The sequence below is a fragment of the Rattus norvegicus genome, chromosome 5 (genome assembly GCF_036323735.1).
Source record: "Rattus norvegicus strain BN/NHsdMcwi chromosome 5, GRCr8, whole genome shotgun sequence".
Lineage (NCBI taxonomy): Eukaryota > Metazoa > Chordata > Mammalia > Rodentia > Muridae > Rattus > Rattus norvegicus.
The window spans coordinates 150,093,870-150,112,967 of NC_086023.1; the positions used below are offsets into that span (position 1 = coordinate 150,093,870).

At 46.2% G+C, this 19,098-nt stretch overlaps 1 protein-coding gene and 1 long non-coding RNA gene across 11 annotated transcripts in view; one reads left to right on the forward strand and one right to left on the reverse strand.

Moving 5' to 3' along the window:
* Positions 1-19,098, forward strand: part of Eya3 (EYA transcriptional coactivator and phosphatase 3) — a 128,321-nt gene that overhangs the window by 3,335 nt on the left and 105,888 nt on the right. The window lies entirely within an intron of this gene.
* Positions 1,403-16,122, reverse strand: LOC102548282 (uncharacterized). 9 transcript variants are annotated; one of them, XR_005505024.2, is made up of 4 exons: positions 11,434-16,086; positions 10,667-10,735; positions 8,415-8,560; positions 1,403-3,964 (listed from the first exon to the last, which is right to left on the reverse strand). It is a non-coding gene; the product is annotated as an uncharacterized LOC102548282 (long non-coding RNA). The 9 variants fall into 9 exon arrangements; XR_010066660.1 differs by having other exon boundaries at positions 8,415-10,735; positions 11,434-16,096; XR_010066657.1 differs by having other exon boundaries at positions 8,415-11,559; positions 12,736-16,094.

Genomic DNA, 19,098 nt, shown 5'->3' on the forward strand with positions numbered 1-19,098 from the left:
ATAAAAACAGACTTTATAAAGTAGTTCTGTGTTTTCTGTGTGCTCCAGTATATATACAGTACAGACGTGCACACACACACAGAGATGTGATGATGATGATGATGATGATGATGATGATGACGACGACGACGACGACGACGATAAAACGTTTTAAAAGCGAAGTTGGTAGTTGGGTGATGATGGTGTATAACTTTAATCCCAGCAGTTGAGAGGCAAAGGCGGGGAGATCTGAGTTCAGGGCCAGCCTGATCTACAGAGTGAATCACAGGACAGCCAAGGCTAGACAGAGAAACCCTGTCTCAGAGAATAAAGAAACAAATTGGGTACCTAGTGAGCTGTTTATCTTGTTTGTGTTTGAGACAGAGTCTCTCTATGTGTCCTTGGCTGTCCTGGAACTCACTATGGAAATCAGGTTGGCCTTGAACTCCCAGAGATCAGCCCGCCTTTGCCTCTTAAATGCTCGATTACATGAAAAAAAATATGAGAAAGAATAACCTTACTTGGTTGGAGATTCAGGGGACATGTGGGCTGCCAAACACGTGGGTTACATCCGTTCCTTTCTCAAAGTGGACTCTGAGCCATGGCTCTGGTGGGAGAGGAGGTACAGAGAAGGTGTACTGGCTTCCACTTTGGTTATTGGACTATTGAAGTGAAGACTCCAAGGAATTAAAAGTAACCCCAGGAAGCCCATACTGAGGCCAGTAAAGGTTAAAGTCTGGGTGACACGGGGGCAGGGACTTTTCTCCCAGGTAGGAAGACATTGACCCTGTTCTGAGAGCTTATCTCACAGTTGAGAAACACAGGGCTGGTGAGAGGGCTTCTTATTAACATATATTAACATATATTAATATATATGATCATAGGTTTCATTATGGTATTTTCATACATGTATATGATGCATTTTGGTCATATTTACCCCCTTCACTTCCTCCTGTCCCCTTCTGCAGGTGCCGGTCCTCTTCTTGTCCCCTTTCTACTTTTGTGTGGTTTTTGTTTGTCTTTTGTGTGAGAGACTCGGTGAGTTTAACTGATTGCTTACAGAGCACAGGCACTGTATTGGTGACTTCAACACTAAAGAAACAGTTTCTCCCTCCCTGGTCAATCAATTAACTGTCTCTAAGTCCTCAGGGATGGGTGAGCCTTGGGAACCCCTCCCCACAGTGTGGTAGGAAGCTGATGGGCCTCCTCTTGTGTAGGGCTTGTGCCTGCTGAGAGTTCAAGAGCTCAGTGGCCTTGCTCTGCCTGAATGAAGGCACTTCATGGCACTCAGCTCTTCTCTCTGCCTCTCACATTCTTCCCAACCCCTTTCCCAAGACGTTCCCTGAGCCTTGGAGGGGGTGACATGTGTGCCATTTGTGGCCACGCATTCAGCAGTCACTGAGTTATAATCCCTTCCTGAATCTCTCTATCTCTCTCTGTGTGTCTCTGTGTCTTTGTCTCTCTCTGTCTCTGTCTCTCTCTGTCTCTGTCTCTCTCTGCCTCTGTCTCTCTCTGCCTCTGTCTCTGTCTCTCTCTGTCTCTGTCTCTCTCTGTCTCTGTCTTGTTCTCTGTCTCTCTGTCTCTGTCTCTTGTTCTCTCTCTCTGTCTCTCTGTCTCTGTTTCTCTCTGTCTCTGTCGCTCTCTTTCCGCCCGCTCTCCTCTTCTTTCTTTGACAGGGTCTCATGTGTAGAAGGCACATAGATAGGGCGGGCCTTTAACTCTATGTAGCAGAGTGTGACGGGGGAAGCCTGATCCTCCATCTACCTTCAGAGGGTTGGAATTGCAGGCATCTGACTCCACGCCCAGTGACTTCACCTTTTCTGTAAAATCGTGACAGTGCTCCACAAAAGGCATAGAGAAACCAACTTTCTTTCCCCCATTGGTTCAAACTGTAAATAAATCTACTTGGCTTTACCAAATCCTGTTTCCTAATTTCAGCCACGAGACAGAAAAACTAAACAGCAGGCTTATGGATCGAAGTGCCCCCGTAGCGACCATCAAATATCCTTGGCATGGGTGGGATTAAAAACAAGGCAGGTCGACTTCACAGCCTATGAACATAAGGCTTTATGGCCTTGCAAAGAATGGCTGAGTAGCCGTTAAACTCATGCACAGAAGACTCTTCATTTTAAATTACATTTTTATTTGTGTGTGTGTGTGTGTGTGTGTGTGAGTGCAGGTACCCTTGTAGTCCAGAAGAGGGCACTGTGTCTCCTGAAACAGGAGCTACAAGTGGTTGTGAGGCCACCGATGCTGGGAACCAAACTGTGGTCCTGTGCAAGAGCCGCAGGCACTCTTGACTGCTCAGACGTCTCTCCAGCCCCACTTAAACTTCTTTGTCTCATTATTTGTTTATTGATTTATTTCAGCATTAGAGGTTGAAGCCAGAGACTCACACCAGCTAGTATATATATATATATATATATATATATATATATATATATATATATATAGTCATTTACTGGGAGGGGGACTGTGTGCAAGTGTTATGATACACACATGGAGATTAGAAGACAACTCGAAGAAATCAGTTCGTTTTCTACCCTGTGAGTCCTGTGGATTGAAGTCAGGTCACCAAGCTTGATAGTGAACCCTTAACCACTGAGCCATGTCATTGGCTTGGTGTTCATTTTTAAGATGGAGCTCACCGTAGCCCAAGTCAGTCTGAAATGTGCTGCCATGGAACCTAGAATGATCTTTACGTCGTGATCCTCCTGCCTCTGCATCCTGAGTTGTAGGATGACAGGCATGAGCCATCTCCAGCCCCTGCATCTTCTTTTCTTGCCTTGTGGTCAAATCTTGCTATATAGTCCAGACTGGTCTTAAACTTGCAATCTTCCCACTTGAGACTCCCAAGTGCTGTATGAGCCACATGTGCTTGTGTATCTGGTTTATATAAAAAATTTTTAAAGATTTATTTATTTATTTTATGTATGTGACTACACTGTAGCTGTCTTCAGATACACCAGAAGATCCCATTATAGATGGTTGTGAGTCACCATGTGGTTGCTGAGAATTGAACTCAGGACCTCTGGAAGAGCAGCCAGTGCTCCCAACCTCTGAGCTATCTCTCCATCCCTGGTTTATGTCATTTTAACAGGAGTTACGAACTCTGAAGATAAGAGAAGACTGTGGGAAAAGGAATCTGGACCATGATCAATTAACTGTGGGACAGTGATGAGAGTGGACTATGGAAGATTTGAATTTGTTCCACAGGGTTGGTAGGAAAAGATGAATCTTATCAGCAACTCTCCATTCCCAGTAATAAGAGAATCTCCTCTTCTGTTACTCATCAAATCAGTGCTTTGATTTTGGGTAGAATATGGGCGGCAAGAAATTCCCTCCGGAGACTCCCGTTTCTCCCTTACCTTCCTCTCAAAATGATTGACGTGTTAAGTGCTTCATTTGGGCTTGTACGTTCCAATCTCATTCATTAGCTGCACTCTTTAGCCTTGCCACAGCCCAACTAGCAGACAGTAAGGTTGATGATAGGGTCTCCTCAGGGTTGTCTCTTCATAGCATTCTCTCTCCTTTCCACATCCTGATTCCCTTCCAATGTCTTTGATCCCGGTGAGAGGTCTGGAAGTGATGGATTAGGTCCATTTTCCTTTGTCAGTTCTGCGTACCAGGAGGGCTCACATTCATTTCAGCATAACAACATGTTATGGTCTCTCCCTAGACAGAGAGTCAGGTAAAGGTCTTCTGTCCAAATTCTATCACGTGACTGTGGTTATCATCTTGGGTTCTGGGTGGTTCTTGGTCTTTGCGTCTTTCTTTCTTTCTTTATTTCTTTCTTTCTTTCTTTCTTTCTTTCTTTCTCCTAGTTTGAAGGAATTTAATCTTACAAACAAGTGATTGCTGACCAAGGCATACAATGGCCCAAACTTGCCCAGGGCGTGTGTTCCTGCTGTAGTGGGCAAGAGAAAGAGGAAGCACGACTGAGGTTGGACAGGATGAGTCAGAATCTTCCACAAGTTCAAAGGCCCTAAATGGGGCAAAAAATAGCAGAGTTAGGGGTCAGGGCAGGGTTGGTGGAGAGGAGGTTGAGCTAAGTGAGGTGACACTTGAGGCAGTGGCCATTTGCTTTTCTCTTTTTGTTGTTTTTTTTTTTTGTTTTGTTTTTTTGTTTTGGATCAATTGTCTGTGACATACGGTTGGCTGAAAGAGCTTTGTAACGGTCACTCGCATCTGCATTCCCCTGGCATTTGGTTTTTTTTTTTTTGTTTTTTTTTTGAGGCAGGGCTTCTCTATGTAGTTCTGGTTGTTCTGGAACTCCTTCTGTAAACCAGGCTGCCCTCAAACTCAGAGATCTGCCTGCCTCTGCCTCCCGAGTGCTGGGATTAAAGGCATGAGCCATTACTGCCTGATTGGGCATTTTTTTTTCTTTTCTTCTTTTCAGAGCTGGGGACCGAACCCAGGGCCTTGTGCTTGCTAGGCAAACACTCTACCACTGAGCTAAATCCCCAACCCCGGGCATTTGGTTTTAAATTAATGACTTTTAGCAAGAGTCAAGTTAGATGACTTGAGCCTTTTCAGAGTTTAGTTTATCATTGTTTTTATTTATTTAATTTTTTAAAAAAATTATGTGTTTGTGTGAATGCAGGTGCCTTTGGAGTCCAGAAGAGGGCATCAGCTTCCCTGGAGCAGAGTTACAGGTAGCGATGAGCCACCTGAAGTGGGTGCTGGGAACTTAACTGAGGCCCTCAAGAGCAGTATGTGCTTCCTACTCCACTCCCTAAAAGCTTAAAAAAAAATGATTGTGCTTTTTTTGGAGACAAGGTGTCACGTGTTCAGACTGGCTTCTGACTGGCTGTGTAGCAACTTCTCATCTTCTGCCTGTTGAGGGCTAGGATTCCAGGCTTGTCCCACATTGTCCAGCGGATTTGAATCTTGGCATCAGTTACCAATGATCCTGCCCCACATAGAGCCAGTTAGTTCTGCTCCATGAGTCGTATTAGCATAGCTAGCAGCCCAAAGGCAATCAGAGGCAAAGGACCGTATAGGACATTTCAAGATCTATGTCTTTAAGGGAAGGGACAGCTGCAGGAGGAGGGGCAGGGAAAAATGTTAAGGAAACTAAGGCACCAAGCAGAAGCTCAGCATTCTGGACATTCTTTTGGCCTTGCTCGCCTCTGACTTGCTGAAAGTTATTAATACTTTTCTTTATTCTTTGGAAATTTCATACGAATGTATAATGAATCTTAATTATATCCACCCCAATCCTTCCCAGTCTCTTGCTTCAGTGCTTCTACTCCTCTTCTTCTTCTTCTTCTTCTTCTTCTTCTTCTTCTTCTTCTTCTTCTTCTTCTTCTTCTTCTTCTTCTTCTTCTTCTTCTTCTCCTCCTCCTCCTCCTCCTCCTCCTCCTCCTCCTCCTCTTCCTCCTCCTCCTCCTCTCCTCCTCCTCTCCTTCTTCTCCTCCTCCTTTTCCTCCTTCTTCTTCTCCTATAACCCAGTGAGTATAATGAGTGCTGACTGCAAAAGCATTAATCAACCTACCACACCCTTTAAGAAAAAAGATTTCCTCTCCCCCAGCAACCATCAGTTGCCAATAGCCCCTCAGCTCAGGGTGGAGCCTCAAGAACCTCCCCCCACCCAAACTAACTGTATCCTAACTATATCCCCCCTTTCCTGGCTAAGGCTTCGATAGTTTGTTCCCCAAATATTCATGTCCTGAAAGCTCAGAACAACCTCGGGATGGCTGGCATTGAGTCTGTAGAATCTTGAAGGATCAGCCTTAGTCATGGGAACTCCATGATTGCAAACAGATGAATTCTGGCTCCTGAATGTGCGTGTCCATTCTCCCATGAGTTGGTCAGTTCTCACAAGAGCTGGCTTTCATAAAGTGAGGTCGCTAGAGGATGGTGGCTTCTATTTATACTTACTTGTCCATGTTACAAATTTTCCTTCCTGCTTCCCTGCCTTGTGTAGCTGGGAAGTGGAGGTTTTGACAGCAGCACACAGTGATGGAGCAAATAGTCCCTGGGATGAAGAGCTAAATAAACCTCTCTCTGTAGAAAGTATCCAGACTCTGAGACAGGCCTAGAACTCACTATGTAGACCAGAGTGGTCTTGAACTTATGGCTATTCTCCTGCTTCTTCTCCTCATGAGTACTACCTACACTACCTGGACTACCACATCTAGCTCTTGTCTCTGGTGTCCTTGCTGGGTTGGGAATTTAACCCAGGGCCTCACAGAAGCTAGATAAGCATTTACCACTGATCTACCTTCTGGTTTACACAGTAACACAAGCCAGACTACAACATCCTTCTTGTCTTAGGGCTGCTATTGCTATGAGGAAGCACCATGACCAAAAGGCAAGTTAGGGAGGAAAGAGTTCAGTTGGCTTACACTTCTACGTCATTGTTTGTCACCAAAAGGAGTCAGGACAGGAACTCAAGCAGGACAGGAACCTGGAGGCAGGAGCTGATGTAGGAGTCACATGCTGCTTACTGGCTTGCTCAGCCTGTTTTCTTTGTAGAGCCCAGGACCACCAGCCCAGGGATGGCCCCACCCACAGTGGGTAGGGCCCTTCCCCATTGATCACTAATTGAGAAAATGCTTTACAGCTGGACCTCATGGAGGCATTTTCTCAACTAAGGCTCTTTCTGATGACTCTAGCTTGTGTCAAGTTGACACAAAACCAACCAGCCAGTACATTTCTTTCTCTGCTTGTTGCCATCCCTGTATAAGGGAAGGTTTCTGTTCCTGCCAGTCTTTGCCTTTCTGGCCTAGAGTGGCTCCCTGGAGCTCCTGAGCCTCTGTTGGCCTCTACTTCAAGGGCTTCCCCCTCATCCCTCATTCATCGCTTTTCTTCACCTTAAGTAAGTCAGGGTAGCAGTGTAGTTCTTAGCACAGGACTAGAGCTTTGAGTTGTAAAGATGCTTCTCCTGCTTGCCCAGCATTTTGGACCAAGCTATGCCACCTCCTTGTGTCTGCTTTCTCATCTATAAAAAGGATATAACAATATGTGATATACCTGCTCAGGGCTGTGGAGGTCTCTGAGGCCTGGGATGCTGGGCTTGCCACAGTGAGCCAGTCAGTCCTGTTCAATGGAGTGCCACTAGTGTGCCTGCAGACACTGACCTGAGGACACAGCTCGGCTGCTTAGCACACACACAGTTGGGTCTGGTGGCACAAGCTGCCTGTAATCCCAGGGGAGGCAGAGGCAGGAGAATCAGGAGCTACGGAGCAAGTTTAAAGCCAGCACAAGCTACACCAGGTTCTGTGTCATGAGAATGCTAGATGGAAGCATTTCTGTCTTTCCACAATGTTGGAATTTGTTAAGGAATAACAAATCAGGGGCTGGGGGTTTAGCTCAGTGGTAGAGCGCTTGCCTAGGAAGCGCAAGGCCCTGGGTTCGGTCCCCAGCTCCGAAAAAAAGAACCAAAGAAAGGAATAACAAATCACAAAGTTCATCAGCTCTTTTCTATCTTTATCTATCTATCCATCTATCTATCCATCCGTCTGTCTGTCTATCCATCCATTCATCCATCCACCCACCCACCCATCTATCCATCTATCTATCTATCTATCTATCTATCTATCTATCTATCTATCTGAGGCAGGGTTTCTCTGTGCAACCCTGGCTGTCCTGGAATTGGCTCTGTAGACCGGGCTGGCCTCGAACTCAGAGACTAGCTTGCCTCTGCCTCCCAGGTGCTGAGATTAAAGGCATGCGCTACCACTACCCAGCTAAGTTGAGCAGTTTTAATGACAGAAATCTGTTATGCAATCCCACCTCCCATGGTAACCTGGTCAAGGCCAACGCGGGTTCTTTTTTTTGCCTGTCTTAATTCATATGAACTCTCATATCACACACTGCAAACACACATTAAGTACAGCTACATATCTATATGCACTCCTATGGGTCACAGAAGGAGTACAAGTTACAAAGGCTGCAGAAGAGGTCGAGGGTCTCCGAGGTAGACCGAGGATGAGTCTGTCGTAAGATAGGAACCAGACCAGTGCCTGGAGGGAGGAGCTGCTGGAGTAAAGAGAGCAAAGCCGCAGAGTTCAGCTGAGAGGAAGAGTTCAGCACTGGTGTCTGGGAGTAGCAAGAGTGGGTTCAGGTCTAGGTTCAAGGCCAGAGAGGGAACAGGTGAGTGGAAAGGCAGCTGAGTGGGGTGCATCGACAACAGGGAGGAAGCTCCAGAGACAGCTGAGAAGACCCCTGTTTGTTGGTTCTGGATGCACATGTGTAGTTGGTCTTTGCTATTTTGTGGATTCTTTTTTCCACCCTTTACTCCCTTCCCCCCATTTCACCCCCTGACATTAGGTAGGAGAGAAACAAGGATAGAGGGGAAAGAGAGCTCTGAATCCAATTTCTTTCCTTTCCTTTCTTCTTTGACCTTAGCTGCTAATAAACCACAACCAACTTCCCTAAATGCCTGACAACCACCCACCCAATCGCTTTGAGTCCTCGTACTTACGTACCCTCTAAGAAGTTCTCAGAGTTCCAGACATCGCACAATCGCAGAAACTTCCTGCAGCTGGCAAAACCACGCCTCTGCTAGAGCACGAGGCAGACAGAGCACGGTCAGCTGCTGCGGAAAGTCAGAAGCAGCCCCTTATCCCCACACCTGGGATTAAAGCGAAAGCATAGTCTTATGTTTTTGTATTTTTTAAAGAAACAAAAGTTCCAGAATTCTCAAAAGTGTTACTACACACGCAACAAGTATCAGATGAGAGGCTTGTGTGGGACCATTGTAGTGTTAGGTGTCTCTCACATGATGGAGTCCAAGTGAGGGAGGTGTATTCTTTCCTTGGTCTGGTGTATCCTCTAAGTTTATGGGCTTGATTTTTTCAAAAATATTTTTAAGTGTTATTTTATGTTTAATTACATGTGTGTGAATGTGTGTATGTGTGTGTGTTCGTGTGTGTGTGTATGTGTGTGTGTGTGTGTGGTGTGTGTAAACTCAAGTACAGGTGCCTGTAGAGGACAGAGGCATTAAATCCCCCTGGAGCTGGGGTAACAGGTGTTGTGAGCTCCTGATATGGGTGTCGAGAACTGAACTCAGATCCTCTTCAAGAAAAGTACACATGGGGCTGGAGAGATGGCTCAGAGGTTAAGAGCACTGACTGCTCTTCCAGAGGTCCTGAGTTCAATTCCCAGCAACCACATGGTGGCTCACAACCATCTGTAATGAGATGTGGTGCCCTCTTCTGGTGTGTCTGAAGACAGCGACAGTGTACTCACATACATAGAATAAATAAATCTTAAAAAAAAAAAAAGAAAAGAAAAGTACACATACTTAATTACCGAACCATCTCTCCAGCTACCTCCCAATATGGTTTTAATCCATCTGTGTGTGCCCATGGTGTCAACTCACCCCATCTATCCTCAGGAATAAGTAGTTTACCAGTCTGTGCTGAAGGGATGTGACCGACACACAGTTCTGGGTCCACCCAGCTATAGTCATTCTCTTCCCATGAGACAGAATCAAAAGCTGCTTGCACTGTGGAGACCCCTAGCAAGACCAAGGCCAGGTCACTGTTCTATATAACATGAAACATCTTAGAGTCCAGTATAGCTTGATTTCATCCATCTGAGGAAACAGACGGATACTGGTTGAGAGCATGAAGCAGAACAGTTGGGCTCACCTGCACACTCATTTTATGAGTATTATTCTATTTTATTTTATTTTATTTTATTTTATTTTATTTTATTTTATTTTATTTTATTTTATTTTGAGACAGGGTTTCTCTGTGTAGCCCTGGCTGTGCTGGAAGTCTCTCTGTAGACCAGGCTGGCCTCAAACTCACAGAGATCTGCCTTCCTCTGCCTCCTAAATGCTAGGGTTAAAGGCATGTGCCCCCACCGCCTGGCTTGTGAGTTTTACTCTTGTGTATGATGTTGTGGGCCCAGGACAAGAGTCTCGTCCATCCAGACTAGCATTCCACTGCAGAGCCAAACCCAGGCTCCCCAGTCCGTGATTCTTTTCTGTAAAAATAGAAACAGGAACAGCCTACATCTTATCATTTCCCTGAGGCTTAAATGAGCGAGTACATGCAAATTCTTTAGGACAAAGCCTGGCTCAGGGTATGCATGTCAGTGCCTGTGAGAGTTCCCTGCACTTCTTATCTGGTGTGGTAGACATCTCTGGGTATATCATAAGCATTCTTTCCACACCATAAGGTAAGCCATCGCAGACTGCTTCCTTCAGAAGTGCCCTGGAAGAAGGTTTCCCTCAGGAGATCGACTAGTCCGGTGTGCATTACTCACACGTCAAAACGTGTTCTTTTCTGCTGGGCAGATGGCACTGGGTGGTGGGTGAGTTGGAGCAGGCTAGTGAGCCTGCACGTCTCATTGTCAGGGTGATTTGGGTGCAAATAACAGGACCCTCCCCTTACACATTAGCTTACTCAAGCAAAAAGGAAACGGGGTGAGAGTGAGGGTAGGAAGGAGATCGAAGGGGAATTTGGCATGAACTCAGGGGCAAGATGAAAAAGCCTGACTTTATGAGGAACCAGAACCAGGAAGTGGAACTGTCAAAATAGATCCAGACTTCCACTCTTCCTCACTGTTGCCTCCATGGACAGCCTGGCTCTGGCTACCAATACATAGGTCATTCTCCTCGCCCCTCTCTTGCCCAGCTGTTCCCCTGCCCCCAAATTCACACAGTGCCCAGAGTGACCTTTTATTTGAGTTAATTAATTAATGTTTGGCCTTCGAGACAGGTTCTTACTTTTGTTGCCTGCTCTGGTCTGGAATTCACTCCATAGCCCAGGCTGCCCTCAGACCCACAGCAATCTTCCTGAGGATTACAGATTAGAGCTAGCACGCATTGTTCAGAGTGATTTTAAAATGCTGTGTCTCTACACAGAACCTCTCAGTGATGTCTCAACGGACCCGAATCTTTCCAAGTTTCTCACCAAACCTCATGGAGATCTGCTTGTTGCCTAACCCTTTCCCTCCCTCCCTCCCTTCTCCTTGTACAAAGGCCCAGGCGCCTTTCTGGCTGGTTCATGACTGTAGCGCCTCCTGCCACCTCAGGGACTTGACCATAATCTCTGCCCCAGGACTTCTCACGCCCATGCTCTTGAGTCTTCAGAACACACGCCCCAGAGGAAAAATCCCTTCCCTCCTGGAAAACAAGTCTGTGGTGGCAATCGCCCTAATGCTATGTCTGGCTCAATTCATCCCAGTGTAATGAGTAAGATAAATAGACTACAGAAAGAAAGAAAGAAAGAAAGAAAGAAAGAAAGAAAGAAAGAAAGAAAGAAAGAAAGAAAGAGTCAAAGGATCAAAGAAACAAAGGAACAAAGAAAGAAAGAAACAAAGAATCAAAGAAACAAAGAAAGAGAGGCCTTTTCAACCATCTCTGTCTCTTCACTCTGTTTTGAAAACAGTAGGGCAGTTCTTCCTTCCCGACAGGGTAGTACTGATTCGTAGTTGTGAGACAGGGTCTTGATGGCCTTAAGCACGTGATGATCCTCCTGCCTTAGCGCCCACCTGCTGGTATTATAGCTGTCACTGCCACCTTGCCTGTCTTGCAACCGTGACTTCTATTCCCTCTTTAGTACCAATTCCTCCTATATTGTAGGTCTCTTGGGAGCAGGAAATCCCTCCTTTTGTGACCTGGGAAGAGATTCAATACATTTGTTGAGTGAATGGGCAGTGCTTTAGGATCAGCTGTGGGCTGTCTCCTAAAAGCTCGTGTGCTGGAGGCCTGGTCTCCAGTGTGGTCAGAGCTGGGGAATATTTATGGAAAGGGCATTAGGTCCCCGGAACTGGATCAGAGATGGTCTGTGAGCCACTAAATGGATGCAGAGAACTGGACCCAAGCGATCTGCTTAACCCCTGAGCCATCTCCGTGCCCTTCTTGTTGGTTCCTGAGAGAATGAATTGCTTTCAAAGAGCAAGCCTAGTTCCTGGATTTCTCTGCCTTAGACTTAATAAATTAGTTGTGTCTGTTTTTGAGTGGTTGCCAACTCTGATGTTTATGAACTAGGGCTGGGGAGGTGGCTCAGTTGGTAGCTTGCTTGCCTAGCGAGCTTGGAGTTCATAAGCCCGATAGGGCAGTGAATGCCTGTAATCCCAGCACTACTCTGGTAAAGATGGGGATCCGAATTCAAGGTTACATCGTGAGTTTGAAGCTAGCCTGAGTTACACATGATCCCGTCTCTAAAATTAGAAAATGAAAGGGAGGGTTTGGGAGGAGGGTCATGTGAATAATCTGGTCTCATCCTGTGATGTCTCCCTCCCTCCTTCATCACAGGGTGACTCAGACAAGGGGGCCATCACCGTAGGCTGAACTGATGGGGCCATCTGATCTTAGCCTTCTAGTTTCCCAGTCTGTGAGCTAAATACTCACCCACGAAGATGGATTTTATTTTGGTACATGTGCACGTGCAAGTGTGTGTGTGATAATGACAGAAAATGGACTAGGATCGAGATCCGAGGCAAATGCCCTCTGTCTGTCTCCCTCCAAGCCTCTGGGGTTTCATGATCCTCTCTGCCCTGAGAGCGGCACAATCACAGAACACATAAGGCTGCCCCAGCCTGAGGCATGTCACCTCCCAGCTCCCCACGACCTGTTAACGATCCCAGACAATGAAGTCTAGGTTCCTGACTTGGTTGAGGATCATTTAGCTATGGATGGAGACTTCTAGAGCTCACCTTTGTTGGAGAGAGCATGGGCTGGCAGGTTACCTCTATTTGTGTACTACCTTAACTAGGGTTTTACTGTTGTGACCAGATACCATGGCCAAGGCCACTCTAAGAAAGGACAACATTTAATTGGGGCTGACTTACAGGTTCAGAGGTTCGGTCCATTATCATCATGGCAGGAAGCATGGCAGCGTCCCGGCAGACATGGCACTGGAGGAGTTGAGAGTTCTACATCTTCATCCAAAGGAAGCCAGGAGCAGACTTTCCTCAGGCAGCTAGGAGGAGGGTCTCAAAGCCCACCCCAACAGTGACACAATTTTCCCCAACAAAGCCTTACCTCCTAATAGTGCTGCTCCCTGGGTCAAGCATATTCAAACCACTACACCCTCCTTGAGGGCAGGGCTTGTCCCTGGCCAGTGGGGTTCAGTACTAGGTTTCGGTGGGCATCTTGAGCAGTTTACATCTTGAGCAGAAGAGCTCAAACAGTATGTAGGACATAAAATAATTACAGATAAACTAACTACTATTTATTGGACTGCGTCTGAAGCATAATTCTTAAAAATTGCTAAGTACCAACTCGGTCTTAAAGTCTCAATCATCCAGCGATGTGGGTCTCTTTGACTCCACTTAACAGACGATTATTGATGACAGAGGCAGGACACTAACAAGATCTCCAGGCGCAGGGGCCAGGGACTGTAGATCAGCTGATAGAGTGCTTGCCTGGCACACATGGAGGCCTGGGTTTGATCCCTAGAACCTCATAGACCGGGCGTGGGCCCAGCGCTCAGGAGACAGAGGCAGAAGGACCCAAAGTCCATCCTTATTGGCTACATAGGGAGTTCGGGCTTATCTAGGCTACATGAGACAGTCTCACAAGCAAACAACAACAACAACAACAAAAAGAGAGAGGGGGGAAGGAAGGGGGCTGGAGAGATGGCTCAGCGGTTAAGAGCACCGACTGCTCTTCCAGAGGTCCTGAGTTCAATTCCCAGCAACCACATGGTGGCTCACAACCATCTGTAATGGGATCGGATGCCCTCTTCTGGTGTGTCTAAAGACAGTGACAGTGTACTCACATACATAGAATAAATAAATCTTTAAAAGAAGGGAAGGAAGGAAAAAAGGAAGGAAGGAAGGAAAGAAGGAAGGAAGGACAGACTCTCTGGCTTTCAGCCATTCATTAGTTCTCTCTTACAAGCTGGTAAGATGCTTCTACAGTAAAGGTGCCTGTTGCCAAGCCTGAGACTGAGTTCAATCCCCTGAGTTCAATCCACATGGTGGAAAGAGAAAGGGTTCCAGCGCGCTGTCCTCTGACTTTCCGTTACACGCAGAAACACACCAAAGGAATAAAGGCAATCAAAAATTTAATCCTCCTCACAATGAGGAAAATTAGGTTTAGGAAGACAAGGACATGTTGTCCTGTGGCGGCAAAGTAGCAGAACTTTGGTTGCGACAGACCTACGGCCGTCAGACCAGTCAGACCACACTTCCTCTGTTACTTAAGCCGCTATAATTGTTCCCCCACCAATCCTAGATCCAATCCTCCTGCATGCTAAACAAGTGTTCTACCACCTACCATTTTTTTAAAAGATGTATTTATTTACTTACTTATTTATTATAAGCACACTGTAGCTGTCTTCAGACACAGCCAGAAGAGGGCATCAGATCCCATTACAGATGGTTGCGAGCCACCATGTGGTTGTGGGATTTGAACTCAGGGCCTCTAGAAGAGCAGTCAGTGCTCTTAACCGCTGAGCCATCTCTCCAGCCCCCCACCTACCGTTGTTTAAAAAGCAATTTTACTGATACGCAATTTGCATACTGTTTCGTTGACACATTGAAAGCATACAATTCAGTGCATTTTAGAATAGTCATGGAGATGTTTACCATCCATCACCATCATCAAGTCACTCACTGTGTTTGTATGAATAAGATAACTCAGGGCTGGAGAGATGGCTCAGCCATTAACGTGTTTGCTAGGAGGGAAGTTCAGATCTCCAGAAACCCATGTAAAGGCCGCTAGGTGAGGCAGTCATTCTAGCCTCAGGAAGAAGAGACAGGACCCTCAGAGCAAGCTGGCTAAGCAGATCTAACTGCATCAGGGAACTCTGGGATTGACTGAAAGACCCTGCCTCAGTGATGCAAGAATGAAGCTATCAGGACCTTAGCCCCAGGCCTCCACATGTGCGGCACACACTCATGCCCATAGACTCAACGTGGAAAAAGAAAACAGAAAGGAAAAAAAGATAACCCTTCAAGAGGGGAAGTTCCTGAAAGAGTGCTGCTGTAGCCCACCGTCCCAACCAATGCGACAATGTTTCTGGAAAGCCCCACTGTGAATAGAGCTGGTGACTGTGAGTGGGAGAGCTGGGAAGAGGAAGGAGGTATGGGGCTGGGGGCTGGGGGATGGAGTGAGAAAGTCCCCAGCAGTGAAAGAGCGACAGACAGATCAAAGTCGAAACTCTGGTTTCCCCTGCTTACGTAAGTAATTCTCCTTCATTGCGTTGTACCAGGACTCTCCGGGGCATTGACAGTCTCTGCAGTGTTTTTGGCCTCAGAGGAAAACACCTCCTCCTCCAGAAGATCTTCCTTGATTTCTCTTCCTAGATTGTGCTGAGTGCTGCTCCATGGTGCCTCTATTATCAGAAGTGTGCAGCATCTCTCTACGGTGGCCTCTCTGATCCATATCTGTCTTCTCAATGCTAACCACATGGAGTTTGGAACCAGAAGAAATAGACAGGTTGGTCTAGGCTCTTCCATCTTCCCCCTCTGCAAGCTTTGGGAGGCACAGAGCATGCCTTCCAAAAATCCAAATCCTTTTAGTCTTTCCTCCTGTGTCCTCAGAGAACTGCTGCCAGGCACCAGGCTGGGACCTCGGCCCCTCGCTCTATGGTCAGCGACGGATTCTTGCCCTGTCTTCTTATGGGAAGTCCTTCTGCCACATCCAGTCTCTGTGCTGTTAACCGCAGATTCCAACGGAGTGCAGGGGATCTGAAACAGGTCAACCTAGGTCAGCCTTCATTTGGCCCCAGGAGTGATCCTGGGTTGGGGCTGAGAGGCCCACCATGGTATCTGTTACAAGGTTAAGAAATAAAAAGGGGCTGGAGATTTAGCTCAGTGGACAAGGTTAAGAAATAAAAAGGGGCTGGGGATTTAGCTCAGTGGTAGAGCGCTTACCTAGGAAGCGCAAAGCCCTGGGTTCGGTCCCCAGCTCAAAAAATAAATAAATAAATAAAGGAAATAAAAAAAGTTGTTTCCTCTGTCTTTCCTCTTCCTCCTCCTCTCTCCCCTGTTTTCTCTCCCCACAGCATGTTAGATGAGCCCTCTACTAGCTGAATTGTGTCCCCAGTTCTAAATCGTTGTTCTTTAACATTAGGGGAAAAAAAGAGGCAAAAATATGAAACGTCTAAATTTGTTGTTTCCATTTCTGTTTTTATACAGTGTCTCATTGTGTAACCCCAGCTGGCCTAGAGCTCACTCTGTAGCCTAGGCTAGACTCAGACTCACAGAGATCCATTTGCTTCTGCTTCCCTAAAAATTTTTTTTTGTTTTCCTTTCCTTTTTAAAAAAAATTATTAACTTATATGTGAGTACACTGTTTCCATCTTCAGACACACCAGAAGAGGCATCAGATCCCATTACAGATGGTTGTGAGCCACCATGTGGTTGCTGGGATTTGAACTCAGGACCTCTAGAAGAGCAGTCAGTGCTCTTAACTGCTGAGCCATCTCTCCAGTCCCTGATTTTTTTTTCTAAACAAAATTAAAATCTTGGGTCCATTCTTGTGTGTTTTCGTAAATGAAAGAGAATCCTATAACAACTAACCCTGGTTTAGGCCAACTGCTAACAAGTACAGGATTTTAAAAAACCTTTTCTTGGTATAAAAATCATAGTCGTTCCAGTGTAAGTTTATACATCATCCATGTTCACGTACACTTAAGTACTTTTTATTCGAGACATAGTTCACATATCAGAAAGCTCCCTTCTTTGAAGCGGTGGGGTCTGGGTATTAATATACACATTTATGGGGCACCATTGCTGCTGTTTAATTTCAGAATGTTCTCATCATTTCCAAAGAAACCCATAAAGTGCCATAAAGCACTCCCACTCTCCAGTCCCTCTCCCTGCGGCCTCCGAGAATTGTTCTCTTATATTTATTACCTCTGCGTATTTGTGCCACTGTGTGCGTGTTGAAATCAGCGGGTGACTGTGGGATTCAGTTCTCTGTTTCGTCCGTGTCTGGAGATTGAACTTAGGTCGTGGGATTTGACCGAAGGACTCTCTGTTCACTGAGTCCTGTAGTCCTCCCTGGAGTTACTGGTCTTGCCAGTCTCAGGGGAAGGTCTGTCTTTAGGCTTTCATCAGTGAGCATGATGGATTTTAGTAGAGAGCCTTTATCAGGGTGGGAAAGGGAAAATTTCCATCCCTTCCTGAGCGGTCATTTTTCATCTTGAAAGGGCATTGTACTTTATCAAATGTTTCTTGTGTTGACGACTGAGCTGACCGTACTTTTGTGTTCAGTTTCATAGATGTGTTCTAGTACATTCATTAGTCTATAAATATTAACATAATGGTTTTAATATGCTTCGTGCTGATGTGTTACACTACCCTCGCCCCTTGAGATACAGACTTACTATGTTGCTCAGGCGCCCCTCCCCCACACACTAGAGATCCTTCAGCCTCTCGATTGAGGGCATTGAGGTAAATGGTTTGACCATATTGTTCTGTAAATTCAAGTAGACCCGGTGTTAGGAACTGGAGAGATGACTCAGAGATTAAGAGCACTGGTCGCTCTTGTAGAGAACCCAGGTTGGGTTCCCAGCACTCACGTGGTGGCTCTTGAACATTTTTAACTCCAGTTCCTGGGGATCTGACTCACCCTCTTCTGGTCATTGTAGGCATCTGCACTCGGGTGTGCATACATACACGTAAGGGTGATGACCCAGACTTTAGGAACTGCTGTTATGAAATACAATCCAGCAAGTGGATACCTGGTGGGCCCATTCCAAGGTGTGCCCTTGCTTAATTATGCCAGGCAACAGATCTGGTATAAAGGAGTTTGAGGGGGGAAGGGAGAGGAGTGAGGACCTGGGAAGGGGTAGAGGCAGACAGTAGACAGGTAGACAGAGAGAGGGGAGCAGAGCCGTGAGGGCAGAGGAGGGTACACAGGAAAGGGGAGAGGGAATGCTGGGAACAGAAACAGAGAGACAGAGACAGAGAGACAGAGAGACAAAGAGAACACGTGGGAAGAGAGAACTGGGGTAGTAGGCAGCCCACCCTTGGTAAGCCATTGCTAGGTTCCTGGGAGGAGCCTAGCGGAACCACCTGTAAACTAGCAACTGTAGACTTGTTCACATAGGTCAATACCATTTTGTTTTTGTTTTCGTTTCCTCTCCTTTCCTCTCCTTTCCTCTCTTTTCCTTCCCTTTCCTCTCTTTTCCTCTCCTTTTTTCTCCTCTCCTCTCCTCTCCTGTCCTCCTCTCCTCTCCTCTCCTTTCCTTTCCTTTCTCTTTGTTTCGAGACAGGGTTTCTTTGTGTAGCCATTGCTGTCCTGGTACTCACTCTAGGCCATGCTGGCCTCGAACTCTTAGAGATGTCCCTGCCTCTGCCTCCCAGGTGCTGGGATGAGTGCAGCCAAAGGCTTGCTTTATTTCTTTACAAAATTTTTCTGAGGTGGGAAATTCACTGTGAATGAAGGGATTTGGGATATGCCGCTCTAGACATGTCACTTCAAAACTTTTAATTTTATTTTTGTTATTTGTACTTCTTTTTATTTTTTTGGAGCTGGGGACCAAACCCAGGGCCTTGCGCTTGCTAGGCAAGCTCTCTACCACTGAGCTAAATCCCCAACCCTTGTTATTTTTAAAGTTATGTGTACCCATGTATGTTTGTGTGAATGTGTGCCACATGTGTGTGGATGCCTGTACAAGCCAGAAGAGGGCATGGGACCGCTAGGAGCTGGACTTAACCGGTGGTCGTGAACCATCAGATGTGCTGCTGGGAATGGAGTCCAAATCCTTGTCAAGAGCCACAGGAGTGAAGAAATGCTCAGCTCTCTCTCCAGCCCTAAAACCTTTTTGTCAGTTTAGAAGATTAATTATTTGTAGCTGAAGGCCCTGAGATACAGTAAATTCAGGAAAAGCTGAGATTCCACTTTCTGCCTAAAAGCATCCTATGGCCGTCTCTCTGAAGAGCCCTTGCTGGTTCCAGGATGAGAGCAGTCTTCTTTCCAGATATGGGCAGCTGACGCTAGAGAGGTACGCAGACCAACCTGTGTTCTGTTAATCTCTCCCTACTGAAATAGTTGTGTGCTAGACATTGTCTCACAGTGTCCTGTTCCTGGTGCAGCCCTTTGTTTGGTCATAATTCTAGAGTTTATTATTGTTGTATTGAACATATAAACCGGATCGGGAGGTACTTACCTAGGATTGCATTACTTGAGAGACTGAGGCAGGATGATTGTGAATCTGAGGCCAGCCTGGGCTACTTAGTGAGACCTTGTCTGAG